Source organism: Topomyia yanbarensis, chromosome 3 (assembly GCF_030247195.1).
Source record: "Topomyia yanbarensis strain Yona2022 chromosome 3, ASM3024719v1, whole genome shotgun sequence".
In the NCBI taxonomy this organism is placed as follows: Eukaryota; Metazoa; Arthropoda; class Insecta; order Diptera; family Culicidae; genus Topomyia; species Topomyia yanbarensis.
In genome coordinates this window covers 394,186,085-394,212,171 of record NC_080672.1, presented here as the reverse complement: position 1 = coordinate 394,212,171, position 26,087 = coordinate 394,186,085, and the positions used below count along the sequence as shown (strand labels likewise).

Sequence of the window (26,087 nt, the reverse complement as noted above, 5' to 3'; positions counted from 1 at the left end):
TGAAGGGTGAGTAAGCAAAAAGAAAACGCAACGCGGAAGACTAACGGCATGTGCCCGATAGGGTCTTTTTTCTCCCATTGCTTTCTAGCATTCGGCAGTTCGTAGGACGGTCAAGGTCACAGAGCCAAAAGTTCGACGAAGGCGAGTTGGTGTTAAAAACGGAGGCTGGCTGGACTTCTGCTCGTGAACAAGGCGCATAATTGGAGTGCGGACGGATGGAAAAGGAAGCATAAAGGCTGCTAGTCGGCGAGAACGACGTACAGAAACGCCAACGTCGTACCGGAACGCGAACGACGCGCAGGAGCGTGGGCAATAGGAAAATGGCGGAATAGTGAGTAGTAAAATGTAAGAAGAGTGCAGTAGGAAGAAGAGAAAAGGCATGAGAAGAGGTTAGGGTGTAAGCATGGTGGAAGAGAGGAAGTAAGAAGAAAGAAGCCATGGTAGAGGCATAGTGGATAGGAGCAATCAAAGAGAAAGGAATAAGAAGAGGAAAAGTGAACATGGGTACAATATATGTTTATTGATTTGAGTAACACACATTCTTTTGATTTGAGTTGGTGCATTTTGTCCTTAGTGTTTGCGTTTGTATTCGCTTTTGGTAGTTCTGCTCTACCCGCTGAAGGACCTACGCAACAATCGGCGATGCAAAGCTGAGAGTCGTCAAATTTTGTAATTATGATATCAGAATCGAAATCAGCGACCCAAACATACCGCCGTGAATCGAGTTTTATACTGACTAGAACAAAATGTGCCAATTTCGTAAAAAAATGGTTTTTTGCAGGCGTCATTTTAAATTTTCGAATTCTGACATCAGAATCGTAATCAGCGACTTTAAAAACCACATAATCTATCTTTTTGCTAATTGAGAAGTTATCCCTGTCTCTCAGAATATCTTATAGACCAACATAATAATAAACTACATTTTAACATAATTTGATGATTGTGTTTCGAAAAAACTGACCTACAAATTTTTTTTTCGAGTTGTCCTACTGGAGCTATAGCGCTAGGTTCTCGGAAGAGTTCCTCGTCAGAATCACATACTATAATTTGCAGACGAGACAGGCAAATGGTGCCCACTAAAGCACTGCTTTAGGCCAATTGTAGCGGGCCGTGATTCTGAATATGATATTCATTGTACGGCTCAGCTATGTGCAAGCGTAGGGACTCGAGATCGCGTGTATCATCGCGAAGGGCTCGAACATTTGTACGGTAACGTGCTCGATCGCGTGTGCGTTTGAATATCGCGTGTGCTAACGTGTATGTAACTTCGCGTGAATAAATTCTATTTTATAACCGTGTGCCTTTCGCATATTCGCGTGTGTTCTAGAATGATCGCGCGCGGACCGTGAATCTGATACTTAATTTTTCGTGTATGGTTCAGATTCTAGAAGAAAGTGGATTCTTCCATATCACTAGAGTTCCCGGTCATGTCGGTATTTTTTGATTGGTCCTACTGAATGTATGGACCTAATTTGCGAGGATAGAGAGTAATGGTTTCCGGACGTGATCGATTCAAGAGCGCGCGAAAACGGACGTTTGTAGGTTCGCGTTTGAGACAGCGTTTGAAACTTCGTAAGTGCTAAAGCGTTCTCCTTATTACCGGGGTGGTATCAAGTTTGCGCGATCGCGAACGTAGGTGTGCATTGTTAATCGCGAAGGGCTGGATTTTGTAACCGTGTGACATTTCCTATATACGCGTGCGTTCTTGGATGGTTACGCGGACCTTCATTCTGATAGTTAGTTTTTGGTGTACAATTCACATTCTGACAGGGAGTAAGTTACCACATATCACTAGAGTCCTCGGTCATGTCGCCATGTAACGTGGTGTCCAGTGGATATGAGAGCTTTCTTTTTGATCCAATTGATCCAATTGAAGGCATGGACTTAGTCTGCTGATATCAAGGATAGAAACATCCGGAAGTGACCGATTCATGATCGTGCGAGTGCGGGAGTTTTTAGGTTCATGCTTGAGACCGCGTTTGAAAATTTATAGGAGCTGAGACATTCGCTTTATCACCGGGATGTTATCATGTTTACTAGATCGCGGGTGTAGCTGCCGGGGATGGTCGCGAAGGGCTCAAGCATTTGTATATTAACGTGTTTGTCACGTGTATGTGACTTCGCGTGTATAATTTTGATTTTATAATGATGTAGCGTGTATTCTTGTTTGGTCGCGCGCGGACCGTGAATCTGATGTTTAATTTTTAGTGTATGGTACAGATGGTAGTCCGTTTCCCTATGGGGAAACTTGAGATCCAGGTCATGTCACCATGGAACGTGTTGTTTAGTTAATATGAGCGTCACTTTTTGATTGGTTCAACTGAAGGCATTAGTCCAGACTGGTAAAACTTTCGGACGTGACCGTTTCATGATCGCGCGAATGTTTGAGACCGCGTTTGGAAGTTTAAAGATGCCACGTTTACTTAACTACCGGGGAGTTTTCATGTAGACGAAATCGCGGGCGTAAGTATATGTGGATTATTGCAATTGCATGGTCGCGGTTGTGGCCAGGTTTGTGTTATCGCGAAGGCCACGAGCGTTTGTACCTATATGAGTATAGATAGCGTATAGTAGAGATATACTAATAAAAGGAATCATAACATGCCGAATAAAGAAAAAAAGATGCAAAGAGCTTGACTAGAAGTGAATAAATTGAACAATACTATTTTGGTATACATAAATAATGGAAAAGCAAACTAATAGATGTACAAAAGAAACAGACTAATGAAGTAGAATAGAAAAACACATGTAACATGCAATCAGACTCGTCTAAATGCAGCAAACGTTGTATATTTATCATTAACGACAGTTGCATGTTGTTAAACTTTCATCAAACTATGCTGGCCGGGAATGGATGACTCACGTGCGTCGGTAAATTTATTTAACCCTAATTTATCCAACCCGACATTCCCGAAAATGAATAGAACCAAATGCTCAGATTGATCACCAATAGTATTAGCCACTATTCTATCATATACGTCAGTTCTGCATCCATTCCCTGACCCAACTGTCACAAATACTCAGACGAAAACATACATAGATAGACATACGACTAGCACACAACAGTTGTACACTAGTACGAAAAACTACGATTATCACAAAGCTACAACTAATAGGTTTCTTCTTATTCTACTTTATTAAATTAATTTAATTATTAAATTAATTTAATTAGTATATGCACGATGACGACGTCGACCGATAAGTGGACACACAATGACTCCCTCCGTGAGCCCCGTCCACGAATACCACCAATAGAACAATATTTGCAAACACGGCACACAGCAAAAGCCAATCTACGTCGATCCGCCAGTCGGCCACGACACCGCGCATAGACCAGTGGTTTAGCGTTGGTATGCGCAGGTGCAGAGTATGAAGCAACATATAACATAAAAAGGCGCATAAGCCCTCTCGGTCTCCTCGATGCACCACTATCGAGGCGTAATGCAATACCCATCTTAAAGCAATTGTCTGTCAGAGATTCTGTAGGACTGCACGCAATATGCTTGATGATGTTTGCAATACCGTCAAACCCCTAAAAAGGGAATTTCTAGAGTTCATTGACACAAATTGCACAGAAATAGCTCGCCTCCCCAAGACCCGGGACCGACCCTGGCACACGAGAAGCACGAACACCAACACTAACCTGTCCAGGTCATTACGAGCAGGCTCTCTACCTGAGGTGGCTCTGGTCAAATTCCTATAGCTGACGAACCAACGATTCCCGAACCAACTTCCTGACGTTTCCAAGCTAGAAGAAAGAGTCGGAGTGGGCGTCTGTGGAGCTGGTCTGACCTACCACCTCCCCACAAGCTGCTCGTTTTCTCAGCACACGCTACTGTCATCAGTCTCGCGATTGCAAGGAGACCAGAGGATATACCAACCATTATTCCATCTAACTCTCAATCGGTCATATCCGCCCTTGGCACAGGAACGTCACGCCACACTTGCATACAGGTTATAGAGGACACCTGCGTTCCGTTGACTACGATATACTGGGTGCCCGGTTAATGCGGGATTAGCGGGAATGAGGAAGCGTACTCTTTGGCAGCGGAAGACAGGCCTGATGACCATATTGGTCCCATCGATGGATATAATCTCCTATTTCAATTCAAAAATCATGGTTAACTTAATTAGCCACTGGATAAGCTGACTCGGTCATCTTCAAAAAATCAAGGCTGGACCGGAACGATGGACCGACCAGAGTAATTACTTACATACGACTATTCGAACTCGAACATGAATTTTTCAATGTAATCTACGCTAATGCGCGGTGCCAAATTTTGTAGGCGATTTTCCACCATAACTTCGTCCATATACACGGTCTCGACGTTTTCATATTCTACGTTGTGTTTGATGTTGTTCTTCGCTCCAAAGCTAAAGGAATTAACGTTATCAATACTACATTTCTTGTATGATGTAGTTGTATATGTGACACTTCTGTAAGCAAAAGCTCTATTTTCGCCTTCGTAAACTGTTCCACCTCACGCACTGTAGGTCTAAGACGGGTCTACGTGAGACTCAGATTAGGAGGCAACGGTACTTTGCTGCTTCTATAGTGTAAACGTAACGTAGCGACGCTGGTGGTATTTACTGTTTTACTGTTCACAAGCGGTGCGCTTTTTGACTTCTGATCTGTACGAGATGGTAAGGTAGACTGTTGACAGTTTCGATGGTTGATGCAATTTTAAAATCGAAGATGGGGACTTCATGTTTAGCAAAAATCTTTATATCCCGATCAATATAGACATTCATGGAACTTTACAGGGCGAAAATTAAAAAAGATATTTTCCCTTTATCTACTAACTCTTTTAAATCGGTTGTATATTATGGATTCGCCACCTAAAACCCCAAACAACCCTCATGATTCCAAGTAGCAGTCTATAGTAATATCAATTTCAATAAGTCGAGTTCGATTAATACTTTATGAACCTTGAATTGATCGAATTGAATATGCTGACAATATACGGTCAATAAAAGCTGGTCGAATCGGATGTAGACAAAATGTGCGATATACAAAATCGAGTCTTCACGGGTATCTCAATCTCAATTCTGACACGTTCTAAAACACGCGGTTTTTCTGCAAAGCAAGACTTTTGTTTGGCTAAACATCTTGAAAAATATCAGTACCGAATTGCGCAGGTGATGATACTGAATATAAGCCTAAGCTCCATTTTCACAATCAGAAAAAAAACCACCTCACACATATTCGGTCTTATAGAACAACATTTTAAGTCAGCGGTCGGAGAGCCGCTTTTTCGTCAACTTTAATCATGCGGGTAAGCATAAGTAGAATATGTCCAATGTCCATTGCACTAGATCGAGAAACTGGTAGCTATCGTTTGCTCGTTTCTAGTTATGACTTGCGCACTAGTAGAGTGGTAGTCGTAAATAATAACAATAGAGACTTAGTCGGATTTAAAATTAAGAAAACAAGTGCAATAAGTGGTTATTGATCATGTACATTTGAGAACTGAATTTAATGGTATAGTTAGATTTTGTATACAAGATCTCATTCTCAAATTGTGCACTTTTAAAGTTTCGTCAAGTGAAATAACTGTTCAAAACAGTTTTTTTCGGTAACTATCACATAATTTCGAAACCGTCAACTTGGGAGGTTGAGCATCTTCGAAAAAAAATAAAACAGAATATAGCGCATCCTATGATACAATAATTTAGGTGATTGATCATCCTAGAATTAAATATGGAGAATTGAGAACTTTTAAAAAATATTTAGAGACATGGTGTCTTCAGCAAAGTTGTTGAGAAGAGTCCGAGCTCGTTTGACTGAACTACCAAACCATTATACAACCAAACTACAGTCGACCAAATTTGCAGATACTTTCTATTAACTGTGAAAAATGCAATGGATAAATAAATTTCAAGTTGTAGACTCTCTTGTCGAGGGCTGGGGTCGGCGATGAACTGGTAACGTTAACCGGAATCATTGCTAAAGGGGAAGAATATACCCAACTAATCTGTCTGATTTGTAACCGTTTCCAAACCTTCAAATGCATCGTGCGTGCAAAATTTCTAGATTTTTTCCACTTCAACCGTAAATTCACTACAACTGTACTGTCATAGCTCCATACAAGAGTTTAAGGCTAATTTTGAGGAAAAAAGCGAATAATTTCAGGCCATCTTGCGAGATCTTTCTTAAATTTTCAAAGTTTTCTATATTTGAGATTCGGAAAGATCAGTTTTTTTATGTAATTGAATCAACTTCTCTAGATGAATTTCAACTCATTAACCTCACACTCACCTACTACACTGAACGTTTATATCAATTATTCCAATATGAGAGCAACAACGAACGAAATTTTCACTAGCCAGCTTTTTTTTCAAATCCGGTTACGAAATCCAATCCGGTCATCACGGGGTTATTTAATTTGCCAATCCAGGCTAGCTTCAGATGGAAAACTAGTTTCCGAAATCGTTCGACTCCGGAGGCGTCTCATTAGGCGGTCATTGTAACAGTTTCCACCGCCACCGCTACGTCATCCACCACAATCGCCAACATGAAGAATAATGATCGAACTCGTAATTGATAGCCAACAACGACCAGCTCGCATCGCACATTTCAGAAAGGTATCGACCATAAATAACGTAACTCATACCGCAATTCAGACGGAAACGCCGTGCCTCCAATTCTTATTTGGATTGGGGATTCCAAATAATACTCCCACAACAGCACTGCCGACTCGTGGAAGCGCAACAATCAAATTCCAGTTTGGCCATCGACATCGCGACGCTTCGGCCCGGTTCTCCATAATAGCGGACAACGTATGATGCACAGTGGGAAGCAGCAGCGGAGTCTGACGGAGCTCGGGCCATTTTAGAATCTGAGTGTCGGAGTTGTCATTTTCTTAATTGAGGAAAAGAGGTCGTACACGTATTCGATTTTCAGCGAATGGAATAGAGAGAAAGAATCAGCTTCCAGTTGCTAACTATTTCAGCGACATTGGTGTAAAATTTTTCTCATCAATTGTAATGTATCTCTGTATAAAGGTAAGCCAATTTGAAATAGAATTTTTATTAGGGAAGTAGTTTTGAAATATTCCCATGGTATGCGAGTAAGCGTATCTGCTTATGGGATCGCACTTTTCATTTGTGGATCTATTTGTTGACAATTCATTCATTCATTTTCCCCAAAGGAATGGTGCATTGTTTTACGAGAGGCAGATTATAATAAATTATTTTTGCGTGCTTGATTGAATTCAACCTATCTGAACAAATTGTAACTATTAAATAGTTTTCAATAGACCGACGATTGAACATATCACGCTTGGCCCTAACACTAACTATCTGAATGAGTTGTTTTATTCGGCCGTATGTTATTCCAATGTGCGACGGCCGCCCCGAGTGTGACAGCGGCCTAAAACGGATGTCCCATTGCGAGCAAAGCGTGCGTGGGAGTCGCGTGTTTCGCGTGCCTACACGTACAGTGTAGGGTGGAATGTCATCAATACGTTCGATAATTGCTGTTTTTTTCTTTCTCTATCTTCTCTTTCCATTTTTTCACGAACACTGAGCACTACCAGCTAGTTTGCGGTGGCTAACGGTGTCAAATCCCAACTTTAGTCAATGAGTTTGAGGCCATTCTGGCCTCGGCTCATTAGTGGGGGGATGGCCATGGTTTGCGTGTTGTTCGTCCGCTAGCCCAACCAACCAAGCATCCGTGCTACGCGTTGTCGATAAACAGTTGCAGGCACACCTGAACTGTGATTTTTTCGCATGTTGACCTAAAGCCACCTTCCTCGGGTAGCATTTAATCTTATCTTGAATTATAAACGTAAACAAGATATCTTACAAGTTGTTCCAATTCTCATAGCTTGAATACAGGTGAAATAATTGCAATGATAATATGTTTATCCAACTGAACCACGGTTTTGTTGTAGTTGAAAATAGAGGGTTGAAACATTGCATTCTGTACTTTCAAACCGAGAAGACTCTTATCCATCTGAAGCGAAGAGTGATAACAGCGTGACGATTATTATCAATAGTATACAAAACACAAATTCAGGCAACCCACAAAGCCTGACTGTGTATATGTATATGTGAGCTGCCATCATGTGTGAATTTTTGACACAGGGTTTATCCCCTTGGAATAAATGGTGGTATTCTATCGTGTGATTACCATCGGGTAATACATGCACTGCTGTTAGGGATTCACTTGCGGTTATTTTTCCTGCAGTGTGTATACTGCCAATGCTTTTGTAGTGGTAGCAGTTTAATTAATCTCGATGCAAAAATAAAAGAAAATGGTTTAACCTTGAATCGACCTGAGACAATATGAAAAATGATAAACTCTCTAACCCCATTCCAAAAACTGTTCTCTGAATTAGTTATGGTTATTACGTTTCGACTTTGTCTCATCAGAGTCCTACAGTAACTTAGTGACAGGACTAAGCTAGTGCCGGATTGACGCTAGCTTCGAAAAAACGAAAACACTATTTGTGTTTCTGAGTAAACCTCTAGTCCGGCGTGATGTCCCACAAGAAAAGGAGTTCTAGTTAAGCTGATGAGAATTAATGAAGTCGAAACTTAGTTTGGCTTAGCAAGCCGATTCGAGCGTCAATTCAGCACTAGATAAACGTCATGTCACTAAGTTAGTGTCGGATTCTGATGAGACGAAGTCGAAACGCAAATCCCATAACTAATTTAGTTAGAGATTTTGTACTCTTCACGCGCAAAGATGGTTTTAAACAATCTTCTTCTTAATGGAAAAAAATAGTTTTTACCTGTGCATAGAGAAAAATAGTTTTTACCTGTCCTTGAACCAAAAAACAACTTCGGATTCCGCATTCTCATCAGCAAACAAGAACTTCTGTGTTTGGCTACCCGAGACATCACTCGGAACCAGCCAGTTGTTTAGACGTCATGCAAGACGTATGGCTTTTTGGATTTAGCGCCTAAATAGTGCCAGCTTTAGTACTAGTTTAGATTTATTGTCTAACTAGCCAAAAGTCTGGGGCTGGTTAGTGATGAGGAGAATCCGAAACGCAAAACATTCCAACTATAGTTTTTACCTATTTTTTCCATTAAGGAGAAATGTAGCATACTGTTCCCTAAGGCTAACGTACGTCGTCTGAGTGGCATTTGGAACTCAATTACAATGCTGAACTTGATTTATTGTTTCAAATATCTACATGAGTTACTCACGTTTCTCTACCAACAATCAAACGATTTTGATAGTAAACATGAATGTTTTGAATTTCATTGCATCATGGAGAAGCAGTCAATAAAAAGTTATTCTCACAATAACTTTAAACATATTTTGTAGTAACTTCTACTAACCTTTAAGTAAAAGCGCCCATTTTCAAAAAAAAAAATGGAAGAAACAGGAGGGAGAGTGTTAGTAACTTTCACTATACTGAATGAAATTACATAATGTTTGCATTAATCAGTAGGAAAAATGTGCACCAATGTTGTATTAATCTTGCATTTTTTTTTCAAAAATCGATTTCTTTTATATAAATCGAAGGCTAAAAGTGTCTAGAATATGTTGGTAAACTGTTTTTTTACAAACGGAGGTGATCATTTGAATTCATCGAAACTAATCGTAACATTTTGTTCATTTTTCTCGAAAACACTTGCTTTAATCAAAATTTCATAAACATTATTCAAGATCATTGTTTGGCCGCCATATTGGATCCGACATTGAAAATTTTTAAAATCTCTCCTGAAATTCGTGTTCAGCGACACCAAATATCGCTATATTCAAAGTTTCATTGATATTAATAAATATTTCACTTTTTTAGTCCGCATTTTGAATTTGTCAAATTTGACCTCCAATTCGTGTTCAGCGACTACAAAAATCCATATATACAAAGTTTCATTCAACTTGATCAATATTTAATTTTTTAGTTCGCCATATTGCATTCGCCATTTTGAATTTTCCAAATATAACCTCCGTGTTTAGTGACCTTAGAAACCCATAAATTATTACACTTATTCTTAGACAAATAGATCCAGTAACATAAATTATACACGAAAAACTTTTCAAATTTTGATACGCGTTTTTCCGACACAATATTTTTCGAATCTGTGGGCATTCTCGTCTTTGAACTATTCAACCAATCAACTTCGCGTTTTGCCCGCCTAAAAAAAGACAACATTCTCCGGAGCTGTAACCTGCAAAATCGTACTATTTTGACCATTACGATCTCTTACAGCCGGCCGAAGGCCAAAAAAAACGATACTTTATTTTCAAGTGGCCGCCATTTTGTTTCTATAATGAATTTTTTCATGTTGTGATAGGATGTGATCTTAAAGATCGTTTTGGTTTTCTGCTTGTAGACCCGCAGATGAGGTCGGTTTTCAAAACACCTTTTGCTAGGGCCGCCATTTCGAACGCAAATTTTGACACCTTACGCTCGAAAATTTTGATTTTATAGATGAAACCTTGATAAACATTTTGCAGAATAGCGCACAAGTCTAAGTCATTTTACTTCTTCAAAAAAAGATTGGTAGGTAATGTCAGAGACATAACCGAAGTGAATTAGAATACACCTAGGCTGGTAATTCGATGCTACAATTTTTACTATCTTCTGCGTGGTTGCATTAAAATTCGGCATTCGGTATTTCTGGTGGAAATCCCAATATAATGGTACATGTACATTGGAAAGGAAAATATTCAAATATCTATGCCTATCTTCAAGATTATAAAATGAATAATTTTGCATAAGTTACAGTCATATGTTTTGCTTACCACTATTGACGGTGCCGGTGTCATACTTTTAACCTGAGTGGGCAGTAATATAAGCATAGCGTGAGGGGTTTATTACCGGGAATATGTCGCCTTTTCTCATTACATACGCTTGCATTACATTCACATAAATCACTTGCGATTCGTTTGCGCAAATGGAATCATGGTTCTACCTTGAACAACATCGATTTTTATTAATGAAAAAAATCGATTTTATTTTTCAAAATGCTTATCACTAACCCGCACTACTGCTTGCCGGAAGACAACTAATTAAATAGCACACTCCAATGTACAGTGTACATTGTACATTGTACACCCATGGCAGTGCACTCTGAAGCGCGCATTGGTGAACTTATCTGAGTACGCCACAAATATCTGAAAGAGCAACATAGCGGGGTCTCTCGCACCCAAGCGTTCTGCTTTTTCTGTGGTGTGTGATCATTGTATGCATGCATGAAACTGGCACGCTTGTGCAACATTGTTATAATACCTGGCGGCAGCGTTGGAATATATTGCTTCGAGCTGACACGAAACGTAGCAACTACTACGAAGTCAGAAAGCAAACTGACGATTTTTTCTTATGTTCCATTTTTATATGTGTCGCAATTCATTGGATGACAAAAGGGCAGTCCAAGCAACACTCGCTGTTTGCTCGAATTGTACGGACCAATCAGCGCAGATAATTACTTCTTTCACAAAATATTATATATTATTTTCGTTATTTATAGTAATGGCACATTTTGCGGAATCAAATGCAAAATACGTGCACATATTTCCGATCAGATAGTGCAAACATATAGCGATTTCGATCAGCACAACAGAAGTTCTTCGGATTTGAAACCTGGGAAAATATCTAAGCAGAACTTTGAAACGGGACCTCCTTATTGAAACGTTAGAAGTATTCTACTTCAAAATTATCAAATATTAGGTACTTTTTGCACAATTATACAAGAGGACTCCCTTAAATTTTGAAGCTTGTATGCCTTCTACAACAACCTAAAAATTCGTAAGCAACGCGAAAAAACGAAATTTTTCAGTCTATTTCAAACAGAGCTGTCAATATGGAGCATATAAAATACCTAATCGAATAATGAGAAACTATATAAGGCCCGCATGTATTTTTGTGCTTAATTCGTCGTTTGCCAGTCGAATGAGAAGCACGTTGATGTGTGGTCAGACGGTGCGGTTAGAAAGCAAGTTATTTTTATTAATCAGCCTAATTCTGCATTATGCCGTCAACTAAAATTCGCTATCTGCATTCTCGGCAGCCACAGGGGTCATATGCGATCGAATCCCTATATTTAGTGTTTCGCATGTAGTTCGATAACAAAATTGTTTTTCTAGGCGGATTACCGACCGGTTTGCTGTTACCATGAATCACATACAAGGAGTCTGACAGCTTATTACGAATACTTCTCTCTCCTCTCAACTTCTCCCTAAAGCGAAGTGACGTAACATTTGCCGTATATGAGATTGTTCTAGCTTCCAATGGGTGCTGCAGTCACAATATTCAACATACTAATTGCAGGACGCTTCTGATTTCACAGTCTACAATTCTCACCCATTCACGCGAGAAAGAGCTTATCCGATTTCCAAATTTTCCATGATAAGATGGGTCGAAAAATTCTCCGTCTCCACAAATAGCGTAAGAATAATTTGACAGATTTTTTTCTGCTCACCGGAGACGATAGTTTATTTTTGGAAAAATTAACAAATTTATCAAAATATTCGCTCCATTACCAAGAAAACCGATAACGAAGTATGATAAACTTGTTTTGGCGTGTTCTTGAATGGAGCCGGCAAACAAGAGAGCAAAAAGAGATACGGCGATAAACTTGTTAGCTCATTTACCGGTGGATTTACTTATTCGGAGAAATAGTACATTTTATTTATACGCAGAAGTTGTGTGAGTGTTAATAGCTTTTCATGTGAAAAAGAGAGTTTTGATTGTCGAAGTGGTTAATTGTCCGGACTCATCTACTTATATGAGTGATAAGTGGAATGCCAGCTACATACACTTCTGAGTGGGTTTGGAGAATCGGAGACAATTCTACTCTCGTGACTTGTGTACTCAACTAATGAATCTCTCATTTGATTTCCGTTATTATCGGATGGACTTGGGAAGACAATGGCATTTTGATTTTCGTCAAAATCTTGTGACGTTACCGACAAATCTCAACTCTGGCTCTGGCCAAATATTTTGTCAATCGTTTTATTTACATTAAACTATCAATGATCTCAAGTTTTGACAATACTATTGAACGTGTAAGGGAAACTATTAGATTTCAATTGTCAGCTATGCGTGCAGTCATGGCGCACTGGTTTTGTCTCAGATACAGGGTGTCCCACATTAAATTGCATCACGGAAAAACGCTGTAGAAAATAACCCCATTTGCTCCTGAAAATTTAGGTAGAAGTAGTTTAGAGTGTGTTGTTTACACTGTATTTTTATCGCTGCTAGTTTTTCGAAAATTGGAAAAAATGGCGTCATTCGAAAAGTAACGTTGCGTAATGATTTTGCGCAAGCGCCTGGAAAATCCTCAACTCTCTCATCGGGACATCGTAAATCAACTCGAAATAGTGCAGTCAACGGTGGGTCGTGTGATTAAACGTTACTACCAAACTCTGAGCATCGAACGGATGGATAAAGGCGGTCAGAATGGATGTTCTATTAGTTCACAAGCGTGTAGTGAAAGCGTTGAAGCGGAATCCCAAGGTTTCAGTCAGGAATGTGTCCAAAAAGTTGAATCAGTTGGCAAGCTGATCAGTTGATTTGGCAAGCGATCTGCTCCTGTGACAAACGGAGTGCGCCGTTCGTGGTTATCGGGACTGTAAACGGGGTGATCTACTTCAAGGAGTATCTACAGAAGCGTCTGCTTTCTCTGTCGAAGCAACACGAGGGCATCCCTACGATCTTCTAGCCGGATCAAGCTTCGTACCACTATTCAAATTTTGTTCTGAAGTGGTACGAAGCCAACGGGGTCACTTTCGTACCCAACGCACCGGATTTAAGGCCCATCGAAAAATACTGGGTAATTTTGAAGCAGGCGCAACGGAAGCATTCCAAAGAGGTTAAATCCTCCACATTAAGAAAAAATGGGTTTCCGCTGGATGTTGTACAAAACCGAATGGATGGATTTAAGCGTAAGGTGTGAGCGTACGGTTATGGTATTGAACTTGAATTAAATAAATATGCCAACAGCTTACTAATGTGTTATATTCTTTTGTCCGGAAGTTCGAAAACGATCGGTCCGCTAGGTAATTTTATACAGGGTTTTTCCGTGATGCAATTTAATGTGGGCCACCCTTCAGTTTATCAGTTACTACGATTTCCTTCATGGGTAGACAGATTGCTCCAATCTTACTTCTCCGTAAGATCCACTTTTGTTAGAATTGTCATGGCACGCTCAAACGTCACCAACCAATGTCCCTCAAGGCAGTCACCTGGGGCCACTTATCTTTCTTTTATTCATCAACGATCTTCGTATCAAGTCTGAAAAACTACTCTACGGATGATCTGAAAATTGTTCGTTTAATTGCCTCATGGCTCGCTCTAAGATGAAATAACTAATATCGAGGAGTGGTGTTTGCTGAATGGTATGCAGATCAACATCGATAAATGAAGGGGAAAAGTTATTTAGCTATTCAACGAAAAACTTCGTTTCAAGGCGAAGGCTTTTGAAACTTTGGATTTCCCCAAACGAAACACTGTTGATTTTGTGAATTTTGACGTGCTGAAATTAGTATAGTGCGTACTATGCCAGAGCACCTAGGAGTACGTTGTACAAGTTTGTACGAATAGCTCTAAGAAAACTGCCTTGAAACGACGCTATCCGCCTCAAGCCGTATGATAATGGATGCATGTTGCTAGAAACACTGGTCTCACCACACTTTCATGCAAAGAATGTTCATTTTCGATGTGTTGTAAAACAATATTGACTGTCCCAGCGATCCTTCAAGGATTAATTGTATTATATTGTTTATTGGGGCTTTAAACTCGATGGGTCATTCGTCCCAAGGATTAATTTTTTTATTCTCGTAGTGTAACGACGAATCGTCCGTTTCTGTGGGTTCCTAAGCAGCGTACCGCATATGGTCAGAATGATCCGGTAGGCAGATGTTGTAGTAAATTCAATAAAACTTCTGTATTGTACGATCTCCATACTTCTAAAACTAGTAAGAAATAAATTTCTAGAAATAAGTATAATCTGTACGGTATCTACCGAAAATAATTAAATAAACAGTGATCCATACACAAATACATCATGTGCGTAATTGTGAGCTCATAGCATCGTCTGAAACAGAAAGCTTCATGGTAAAGAACAACATGCGGTAACGTTAGAAATTCCGTGTATATATTGTTTCTCATTTCCAATTACTTTCTGAGTTTTCTGAAAAATCCGCTTAACCATTTTTCAATTGGGCGCAACTCTTATGGGTTTTGAGGAAAAGTTTGATTTTAATGTTTCGTGTCCCACTCGTCAGCAACTGACACCAACTTGCTGCCAGTTAGACGATATATCCAAATTAACACCAAATTTGCGCCAGTTATCTGATTTGAAGATCCTTGGGTGAAACTTGTTTTTGGAAGTTGACAGGAAGCTAGGACTGAGCAAAACAGTACGGAAAAACTGAGTTTCTTTAGAAGAGGTAACAAGTAATATTAGAAACATTCCTTGACTCTGCTAGCTGGCAAGAGAAATTCGTTTTTCAGCCCATATGTGCAAATCGCATGCCACTGCCACACCAAATATTTTTTCGGAAGCTTTGACAACCTTTTTCGCGTAAACTTATCTCGAACTTATGCAATATTTTCCGAAAAGGGAAAATTGGATTACACCAATTTGCACTTTAAGGGCACAAGACCATACTTAAATTAAGTTTGATTTTTGTGTTTCGAATTCATCTCGTCAGTAACTAGCACCAACTAGGGTTTAGGACGATGTATCTAAACTAGTACCCAAATTAGCAATTAGTCTCTGAGTGAGAGATATTTGTTCCAATTGACCTCAGATACTGGTACGGAACTGCACAAACTAAATAATGCAGACAGTCCATGGAGGCGGCCGCATCCTACTAATCGTCTTCTTTCACGGTTTTGATATGTAGAAGGGGTGGGGCAGGGGGTAGTTATTTTTGCAATGTTGGAATTTTGTCCATCGCCGGTTAAATTATGAATCAAGGGGGTAAAAAAATGCGCCAAATTTTAGCGAAATTCGACCATTTTAACACGTGCCCCAAAGCGATTAATGTTTTATTTGAGAAATAAATGTTCTTTTCATAACTTTTATATGAAAATTCGTAACTTTTTTAAAGCTATTGAAAATTTTTGAAATTTGGAAGAGTTTGAGCACACTATGAATGGTTTCTAACGGAAAATTTTCGGATCCTTTAAAAAAAATGATTGAAAAACTATTTAGCAAAAATGCTCTTCGTTTTAATTTATATAGTTATTTTGAAAACTGTCATATTGTACTAAACTCTACTAAGTTTTAATTTTTTCGATTACTTTGGAAAAAAGTCATGAATTTTCATACAAAACGTATGAAAAAAATGCATGTATTTCCTATATAAAATTTGAACTGCTTCGGGATACGTGTTAAAATGGTCCAATTTCGCTCAAATTTGGCTTATTTATTTTATCACCTTGATTCATATTTTGCTCAAATATTGCCCAATTTTTTGATATCTTGATTCATTTTTTAATCGGCGACCCTAATAAGCAGTCTCCCGGAAAAGGGGCATCCGATAAGGCTGACTAGCAGCATTCGACTAAAATCACAATTCTTTCTGTTCAAGATTTACGGCACGAGGCATGAAATTATTTGCAGACAAATCTAGTTAGCTTCGGCCGCGTGTTTTGTTTAAATCCGGGTTTTCGTGGTGTATGTTGGTTTACAACTATCGGAAATGAAGATGATGGCTTCTGCTAGTAGCACGTAATGACACAAACTAATTCAATCGCAATCAACCAGTCGTGTACACTTACAAGTATGTCCTTTTCGATACTGAGGAGATGCTCCGTTCGCTCCATACAGCTCAATACGAAATAAATCTGTAGCGGACCTATATTTAAAACTTTTCGTCATTTTAGTGCTTTGTTGGTGAGTAATATTGATGGCTCTAAACGAAATGGGTTGGAAAATTGATACAACATTGCTCAACATATTTTCGACAAAAAATGATTAGTGTCAAGCAGCACAACAAAAGATATAAAGTTCCATTACACGACTTTTATTCTGAAATTTTGAACAGGGGCCCCCATATTGAAAGGTAAGTCGTAAGTCACCAAAGCGGCCCATTACGGAGAACCACCAGAAGAAAACTGATCCACTAAAATCCACCCCAACAAACATCCGTTGTCACCTGCTGCTAAGCCACAGACATCCGCTGAATCAATCATTGCTGCGTCTAGTACATCGAACCGAACAATTCAACTGATCCAGCGAAGTAACAAAAATTGCGCCTAGTATCTCCAAACCAAACCCCAGCAGCATCAACAAAGAAGCCAACGCCTAAGCTGATAGATATACAATGGCGGGTCGCCATTGTACAAGAAACAATCAAGAACATCCAGCAAGAAAGCTGTCCAGATTAGAATCAAACAATAGAATAATAACAGGATACAATTTGAATACCAAATTACGTTATAATTTAGGACTTGCCAGTAATTAAAATAAAAGAAAAGAAAAGCAAGTGTCAACGAGAGACATAATTTTGATAGTATTATGTGAAGATCGTGGTACCGATACTGACATGAACGTGTACGATAACTCGAGATAGAGTGGACTAACTGGACCACAAATAACAGTGCATTAATAATATACGACTGCCTAGAAAAATAATTTCACGTCCAGAGGATTAGAAAATTAGATGCCTACTTTATCTTTTAAATTTTATAAAAACAAAGGAGCCACGGCTCAGTCAAGCTGATGCATTTAGCCGTATCAAAAAAAACTTAGTATATAAAATATCAGAATTACATTATAAACACAAAAGCTTCTAACGTTTGTCTTAAGTGAGCTCGTTTATAAGCATAACAAGTAGCACATAAAAAAATTCCCCTGATAAATGAAAAAGTTTACGAGGTTCTATTGGGAGTTCCGGATATTATCTTCTCCGGTGGGTTTCACGTTCTGCCAGAATCAACTTCCGTCACGTTCTAACAATTATAGACTGATTTAACAACAAGGCGCTGTGGAAAGCCAGAGTAGAGTCACATGGTTCTCTCTACTGCGTGTCTGACGCAAATGGTACTGAAATGAGTGTACGTTATACTTATTTATAGATTCGAGCAATTTAGATATCACGCATTTTTTATTCATTTAGACAAATTTTGTATTCGCGCGCCTTTAAATTTTTCGTGTCACTTTTAAAATGAGCTGCCATTTCTACAATTTAAGCGAATCTTGAATAAATCAATTATTATAGGTGTATTAAGTTTAGGCACTGGTGTAGTTAAAATAAAGTCAAGAAGAATTAATAAAAGACGAGTTATTTTCGAATGAATAGTTGGCGAATTGTTTGTGTTCTGCGAACGACCCTTTGTCGCTTTTAAGATTTTAGGTGTGATTTTAGGAACACGTTACATTTTTTTCCTTTTTTATTTCGACTATGTTAGTCAAATTTTCTTTTTTTTAAGTTTTAACGACATTCAATTAGCTAGAGATTACTGGGTAGGGAAAGTTATGAAACTTAGAGCCATAGTACTCAAGTGAGAGCAAGGATGTGAAGTAAACAGATCGGAAAGCTAGAAGTGGCAGGGTCATTAGAACAGGCCTAATATCATGCGGGCTTAATTTTTGCCTTCTGATAATGAGGGTCGAGCTTAGGCAGAATAACTACGAATCACCCGAGTTCACTATCATGTGTCCTGATAAAGGTAGACGTATCTATCTTTACCGTGACAACCGGCAAAAATTAAGCCACGCAAGATCACCACTGAAAACCTGTCGACGATTAGCATCAATCTTGATGATGATTGCTGCTGTTCATCTCTGTGTGCCTTTTGAATGCCGGGATAGATTTTTATTAGACTATTGTCACTATTCTTACAGTCGTGGCGGGTTTGCTACTTTGTGTAAGGTAATGGATCTGGATTAGAATATACGAAAAACCTTTTTAACCATATTGGTTATCCGAAACGGTTCAATTCATGATTGTCACGAAACCCCCTCAAACTCCTCCATAGCACAAAGTGTTGCTAATCTACTAGCTCAGCTGCTACTTTCAATTATCGCAACCAAGCGCCCCAAACGCTGGCCTAATCATGTCAGCACACACTACCGTATGATTAACTGCACACAATAATAATCACTCGAAGAAGAAATACGTTTACAAACATACGGCCGACGTCTGTCTTTAACCGTTCTCGGAGATACCGACACAGCACCGGCGAACGACTTTTAAAAACTTCAACGCAAATGAAAAATACCGTCACAACTGAAGCCACGCGCCGCACCACTAGTAACTCGTCCTCCCTTCCGCCAAAAACCGACAACAACCGACCGGCGGAATGTTGTACAACTTCCGAAAGGAAGAAACAGCCGGATATGTGTAACTTGATACGCGCAGTCCTGTGTTGGCCTCTATAGCCGGTGGTAACCTATCCGGTTCAATCGGGTCGTCAAGTCGCACTGAAATCCTAAGCTTCCCTCTTACCGTCCCGCGGCTGATGGTGGTTCACAATGCGTGCGTATAAGTGTGTATGGGTATTAGCGGTACTATACGGAACGACGACGTGACACTGAGACAGAGCGCGCTAGTGGAGCTCTACAACAGCAGTAAAATCCAATTACGGGTGGGTATATTTTATCGATAGCAAACAGCACAGGCCGCATATTGTGTGCTAACGTCACCCTGGCCCAGATGATGGTTACACGGGAACGGTGAGGGGGGGTGTTGTTGAAGATTACACCGGTCCGCATAGTGTGAGTACCCTTGAAATGAAACACAAAAGTATCGTGTTTGGAAACAAATGGCGGATGAGCGGACCCTTTCCTTCCGTCCATAGGGTTGGAAATTGTGGAGAAGCATTGCTCTGCTTATAGGTTGTAGACATAAATTTTTTGAAGGATCCCCCTGGAGGACCGAGTTATTTGAGTTATTCGAGCCCTAGCCGGAAAAGTGTCAGTGTAATCATCCTGGTACTAGACTTGTTCGCAGCGGGTGTAGTATAGAGGTATTGCTTTTATGGTTACAACTGCTGATCAGTTGAATTTGCTGCGAGTGTTGAATTTTGCAGAGTAGTGTTAGATTTTCGGTGGATTCAACGGGTGGGTTTTCGATACAAAGCAAATTTCACGAAAAGCGGTAGTATCGTTGCTCGTGGAATACAGAACGGATTGTGGGAATCACGATTTGATAAGCGCTTTGAACGGATTGGGTAATTTTATTGTGGTGACAAGTCTTGTTTAATGCTTATAATATTTATTATTATTATAACACTAACATATGTAATCATTTGCAATGGCACTCTATTTTTCAGTATTTTGTAGAAATGATTCAGTATTTTGCAGGGACAGAGATTGTTGTGTGAAAAAACCTTAGATATTTTTTTTTGCTTTTAGTTTCATAGGTAAGGCAATGGATCCCGTTGTAAAATTATACGCCAGAACTTTCTTTGGAATACGTTTGAAGTTTTCATATCCTCTCTGAAGTAAAACTGGAATGACTCGATCTTTTCCCGGGGACTTATAGAGAACAAAACTTTCAAGCGTCCATTTGACCCATTCCCAATTTTACGAGCAAATCCGCCAGAAGCAGAACTACATGCACATAACTAAGGTGCAGTCGTCGAAAGTGTGTGTGTCAAGAAGACAGTTGAACACTTCAACTTCGTCAGACGTGTATTCACCATTAGCAGTTCTAATTGAAACGGTATAAAAGTCTTTCTATTCCAAAAATAACGATCTACCAACCTTTACGAGACAATTTTTCAATCACAGTGATCAGAGGATCGAAGGGTATTTCCAACTCTGCATCTGCGATTCCAAGATCTTATATTAACTTTTTCAGTCTAGCAATTTCGGAAGTACTCATAACTCGAAGCGGACAAACCAGTTGGTTTCCAAGACACTTCTACGTTCAATCGTTGGTAAATACACAAAAAACCTAGTCGCCAAGCCATCATCGTAGAGTCCTAGTTCATAGATTTGGGATTATGATATGTGACGATTCCTAGCGAGACATTCAAATGATTAAAGATGCTGTATTCATGTTGAGTTCATTTTAGCAACTCATGTCGAATTCTGTCGGAGCAGGGAGTTACTTCTAACACATCTTCCCTATTGGATCGTGTAAATGATAAACGATTTCCTATATTGAGTACATTAATATCACCATTCTGTTTTGAATTGGATTCCACCGGAAAGAAATTTTCGGACCAAACAGGTGAAGAATCAAGCTCCACTGCTTTTAAATAAATATCTACAAGTCATCCTTTAATGTACAACGTAGATTAGAGCTTTTTGAATTAAATAGTCAGATGATTCTTCCGACGTCCTGCGAAAAAACATTTGAAATGTTTACACAGAAATATGCATTTCTATTGGAAAACTTAATCTATAAACAGAAATAATATCTATGCTACGAAATCAGAAAAGTAAGGCGTCGATTCGAACAAAAAAATGAGTTGCATTTGATTCTGCTTTTTATTGTTTTATTTTAATAAAAAAAACCTGTTTAATTTTTTTTTAAACTGTGAATATGGCTCACATATACCGTTACAAGCAGGCAGGTTAATTTTCTATAAAGCGTACAATGAAAAAAAGAATATGTATGATTGCATTTGAAATTGAAGGATGGCTTTTAGACTCCTCTTTTGAAGTAGTGGAGCCTGATCTTTCACCTGTGTTGTTCGAAAATTTCTTCCCGGTGGAATGAAATTTGGAACACAGACTATATCAAATAGTCTATTTCCCATCCTGTAATTGCCACAAATAGTTGTTTTGACAACGCTCAAAGTAATTGATAATTTCTTCGGAATCTCAATCAAAGGTCTACAACACTAATTTTGGTTATTCACAACTATTGCATGCGTTTCGATTTCGTCTCATCAGAATTCGATGCTAACTTAGTGACAGAACTAAGCAAGCACCGGATTGACGCTAGCTTAAAAAACGAAAGCATTGTTCGTTTTTCTAAGCAAACCATTAAGTATCACCTAAATTTATTTCTACTCAGAAATGTTGAAGAGTTCAGTTGTAATGATATAGAATGAAATTACACTCCTAAACTGTCAATTGTGGAATCTTACTTTGTTTCGAATCAATTTACTGAGGCTGTTTAATAAATTTCGATACAGTAAGAACCCGCTTTTATCAGCCCCTTGGTGAATTTAAAGTTGATAAAACCGGGACCATTGATAAAATCCGGGCATATATTTTTCTTTCTTTTTAAGAGACTGAAGCTCTTAAAAAATTCTTCTTTAGTCCCTAGATATAATCTCATAACCTTTCTTGATTATTTAGCTTAAACTTCCCTTAGGGGGTCTGACAGCGCAAAATTTAAAAAAAATATTGTTTTTGCATATTTCGGATCTCTAAGATAAGAAAAATATGCTCAAGAAAGGATTTGCTCGAATTCAATTTGGTTCGTCTGCTAGAGCCCATCAAACTACCAACTATCAATTTTCATATGAAGCTGATAAAATCGGGTCAAAAAGCTGATAAAATCGAGAGCAGCTAAAATCGGGGGCTGATAAAATCGAGTGCCGATAAAATCGGGTCTGCACTGTATCACACATGTTGCACATGTTTGGTTCAATACTGTATGTGAATACTTCGTCAACCTGTTTGAACACCTCAGTACAAAATGAATTCCTTAACCCTTAAAAAAGGCAACGGGTCTCTGAGGTCCGGCTAGTTACAGTTCTCTAGTTTCAATCAACTTGTAATTTGAAATACGAATGATCGAACGTTTTCGGGCTTTCGATTCTCTCACTGATAAAATGACAAAAAAGAGGCTTTTGATTACATTGGGTCGTAGGATCGATGCTTCTTGAAGTCACAATTTAGCTTGCCTTTTTGAGGGTTAAATGTTCAAAAACAATCCAATTGTGCGTGCAACTATTTATGAATTTTTGAAGAATTGTGATGGTAAAAAGTTGGAAAAAAGAAAGGAGGTTGCCTACCAAAATTACGAGCCAGAACAACCAAAAATGTGCTTTCAAGTGCCAAAAACAAGGTTCAAACGTGCAGATTGGCACGCAAAATTGGAATTTCAAGCTGAGCTGTCTAGTGTATTTGGAAGAAAAACAACGCAAATCGTCATAGACATACGCGAGCACAAAAATATACAGCAAAACAACTCGAGTAATTATCAATTTGCTGCCGTACACTTCACCGTAAACACTTTGCGAATGGAAAATTTAGTGAATTGTACTTTTGCACATTAAAGTGGAAACAATGGCTATTACAAAATAGTTAAATAGTGCGGTAAATCGGTTAGATTATTGTTAAAATGGTTCCTAGGGATCAAGCGACAGATTCGTTGCAGCGATCAAGGTGATTTTTTTTAGAGAGTTGTCCTACTGGAGCTGTAGAGCTAGGTTCTCGGAAGGGCTCCCCGTCAGAATCACATACTACAATTTGCAGACGAGACAGGCAATGTCGCCCAATAAAACACTGCATTAGGCCAATTGTAGCGGGCCGTGATTCTGAATGTGATATTCATTGTACGGTTCAGGTATGTGCAGGCGCAGGGACTCGCGATCGCGTGTATCATCGCGAAGGGCTCGAACATTTGTACGTTAATGTGCTCGATCGCGTGTGCGTTTGTATGTCGCGTGTGCTAACGTGTATGTAACTTCGCGTGTATAAATTCTATTTCATAACCGTGTGCCTTTCGCATATTCGCGTGTGTTCTAGAATGACCGCGCGCGGACCGTGAATCTGATTTTTGTGTACGGTTCAGATTCCAGAACAAAGTGGGTTCTTCCATATCATTAGAGTTCCCAATCATGTCGCCGTAGAACGCGTGGTCTAGTGGATATGAGCTTTATTTTTTTTTTTTTTTTATTGGTCCAACTGAATGTATGGACCTAAATTGCTAGAATGAACGCTAAAGATTTCCGGACGTGACCGATTCATCGTTTGCGGGTTCGCGTTTGAGACCGCGTTTGTAACTTCGTAAGTACTAAAACGTTCACACAATTGCCGAAGTGTTATCATGTTTACGCGATCGCGGGCATAGGTGCGCGTAGCTGATCGCGAAGGGCTTAAGCGTTCGTATGTTGACGTTTTTGTCGCGTGTGCTCGCGTGTATGTGACTTCGTATGTATAAATTCGATTTTGAAACCCTGCGGCCATTCATATATTCGCGGACCGTCATTCTGATCTTTAGCTTTCGGTGTACGGATCACATTCTGACAGGGAGAGAGTTACCCCATATCACTAGAGTTTCCGGTCATGTCGCCATGGAACGTTTTGTCTAGTGGATATGGGAGTTATTTTTCAGTTTTATTATTTTTTATTAACAAGGACCTAGATTGTTGGTACCGAGGATAGAGACTTCCGGACGATCCCGATTCATGATGGCGCGAGCGCGGGACTTTGTAGGTTGATGCTTGAGATCGTGTTGGTAAGTTTATGAGTGCTGAGATTTTCACCTTATCACCGGGGTGTGATCGTGTTTGCGAGTTCGTGGGCGTAGGTTGCTTGGAAAATCGCGAGGGGCTCTAACGTCTGTGCGCTGACGTGATTTTGCAAGGTGTGTTCTTGAAGGGTCACGCGAACCGTGAGTCTGATATTAAATTTTCGGTGCGCGGTTAGAATTCTGGCAGAGAGTGGGATCGTTTATATCGATAGGGTTCCCGGTCATGTCGCCATGAGACGTGTTGTCTAATAGGTATGAGCGTATTTTCTTAATTGGTCCAGCTGAAGGCATTGACCTAGGCTTCTAGGATCAAGGATAGTCTTCCGGACGTGATCGATTCGTAATCGCGTGCGCGAGGGCATTTTTGTAGGTTCCCGCTTGAGATCGCGTTTGAGAATGTGTGAGTGTTAAGACGTTCACTATCACCATCTTTGCTGACCTAGCTGCAGGCGGGTGTAGAATGGCAGTATAGGACTCGAAAAGAAAATGAGAGACGTAATAGATTAGATAGGTACAAGATACAGCTGAATTTATGATAATCACATGAAAGATATACATTAGTACTTTAAACTCTACCAATACTTGAATACAACCACCACACATAGCACATCCTTTCTTAATTATCTATTTGTTATTAGTTGATTGTCGGCTATGAGAGGGTAAATAGAGGAAAGGTATAGAACAGAAAAAACGCTCATATCAGCCCTCCCGGCCTCCTCGATACACCACTATCGAGGCGTATTGTAATCAACATCCTGAAGCGGACTTCTTATATAAATAAAAATTCTGAGTAGTCATAATAATTGGTGGATTATTAACATGAGAACTAATTAACCTCTAGTAGTAGAACTTGGTGCAAATAGAAACTAAAAAGAGCGAAGGTCCTTATATTTAGATAACTCTATTGAATCTATTGTGGCTTGATGATGTTTACAATATCGTCAATCCCATCAACCTGCGAGAGCGATAAAGAAATAGATATGATATGCATCTGATCATCTCTTATAGATGACAGTCCATTGATCCGAATCGAATGACTCGATCACTATGCTCAAGATCAAATGAGTCCCCGAACAACCGAACCAGTATGTTCCCCCATTTGAAAGTAGAAACATCCATATCAGCCGTCCGCCAAAACACTCGATCGAATGATTATTAGTCATGAGACTCAGAGATCAATGAACCAGCACTCGCTCGGATCTCCCACTCTTATCGACCAAGCAAGAGTACGCGCCCATTAGGCTCGTCACACAAGCCCAGGGAGTAGAGTTAGTACTGTTATTGAATTTTAATTGAACAACACATGTACCATGCAATAAAACTACTTGGAATCGTCTAAATGCCAGAAAATTATATATATTTACCATTAACGACAATTAACTCCGTTATAAGTTTCTCATGCTATGCTGGACGGGAATGGATGATTGACGTGCGTCGGTAAATTAATCGCACCTTCATTTGTCCAATCCGAATGAATCGAATCGAATGCACGAATTGAACACCTGTAAAAAGTGACCAACGAATCCCAACAAGGATCACCCACTATTCAATCATATAAGCCAGTTCTGCATCCATTCCCTGGTCCATATGTCACAAATACTTAGACGCCCACATACACAGATAGATACACGGCTAGCACACAATTGTACACTAATACCAAAAACTACAATTATTACAACACAACACAACTAATAGGGTTCTACTGTTATTTTTTCTTAATACGCCTGTGCACGTTGACGAGGTCGACCGATAAATCGACACACAATGACTTCCACTGCGAGCCGTG

General features: G+C 39.4%; 1 protein-coding gene across 7 annotated transcripts in view; it reads right to left on the bottom strand.

Moving 5' to 3' along the window:
* Positions 1 to 26,087, bottom strand: part of LOC131691917 (serine/threonine-protein kinase N) — a 272,404-nt gene that overhangs the window by 138,025 nt on the left and 108,292 nt on the right. The window contains exon 1 of one of the 7 annotated variants that reach the window (XM_058978671.1): positions 18,992 to 19,114. The exons of the other annotated variants lie outside the window; for them this stretch is intronic. The gene's annotated coding sequence lies outside the window, so the exon portion shown is untranslated. Of the gene's footprint in view, positions 1 to 18,991; positions 19,115 to 26,087 lie in introns of those variants that run through there. 7 annotated transcript variants of the gene reach the window in all.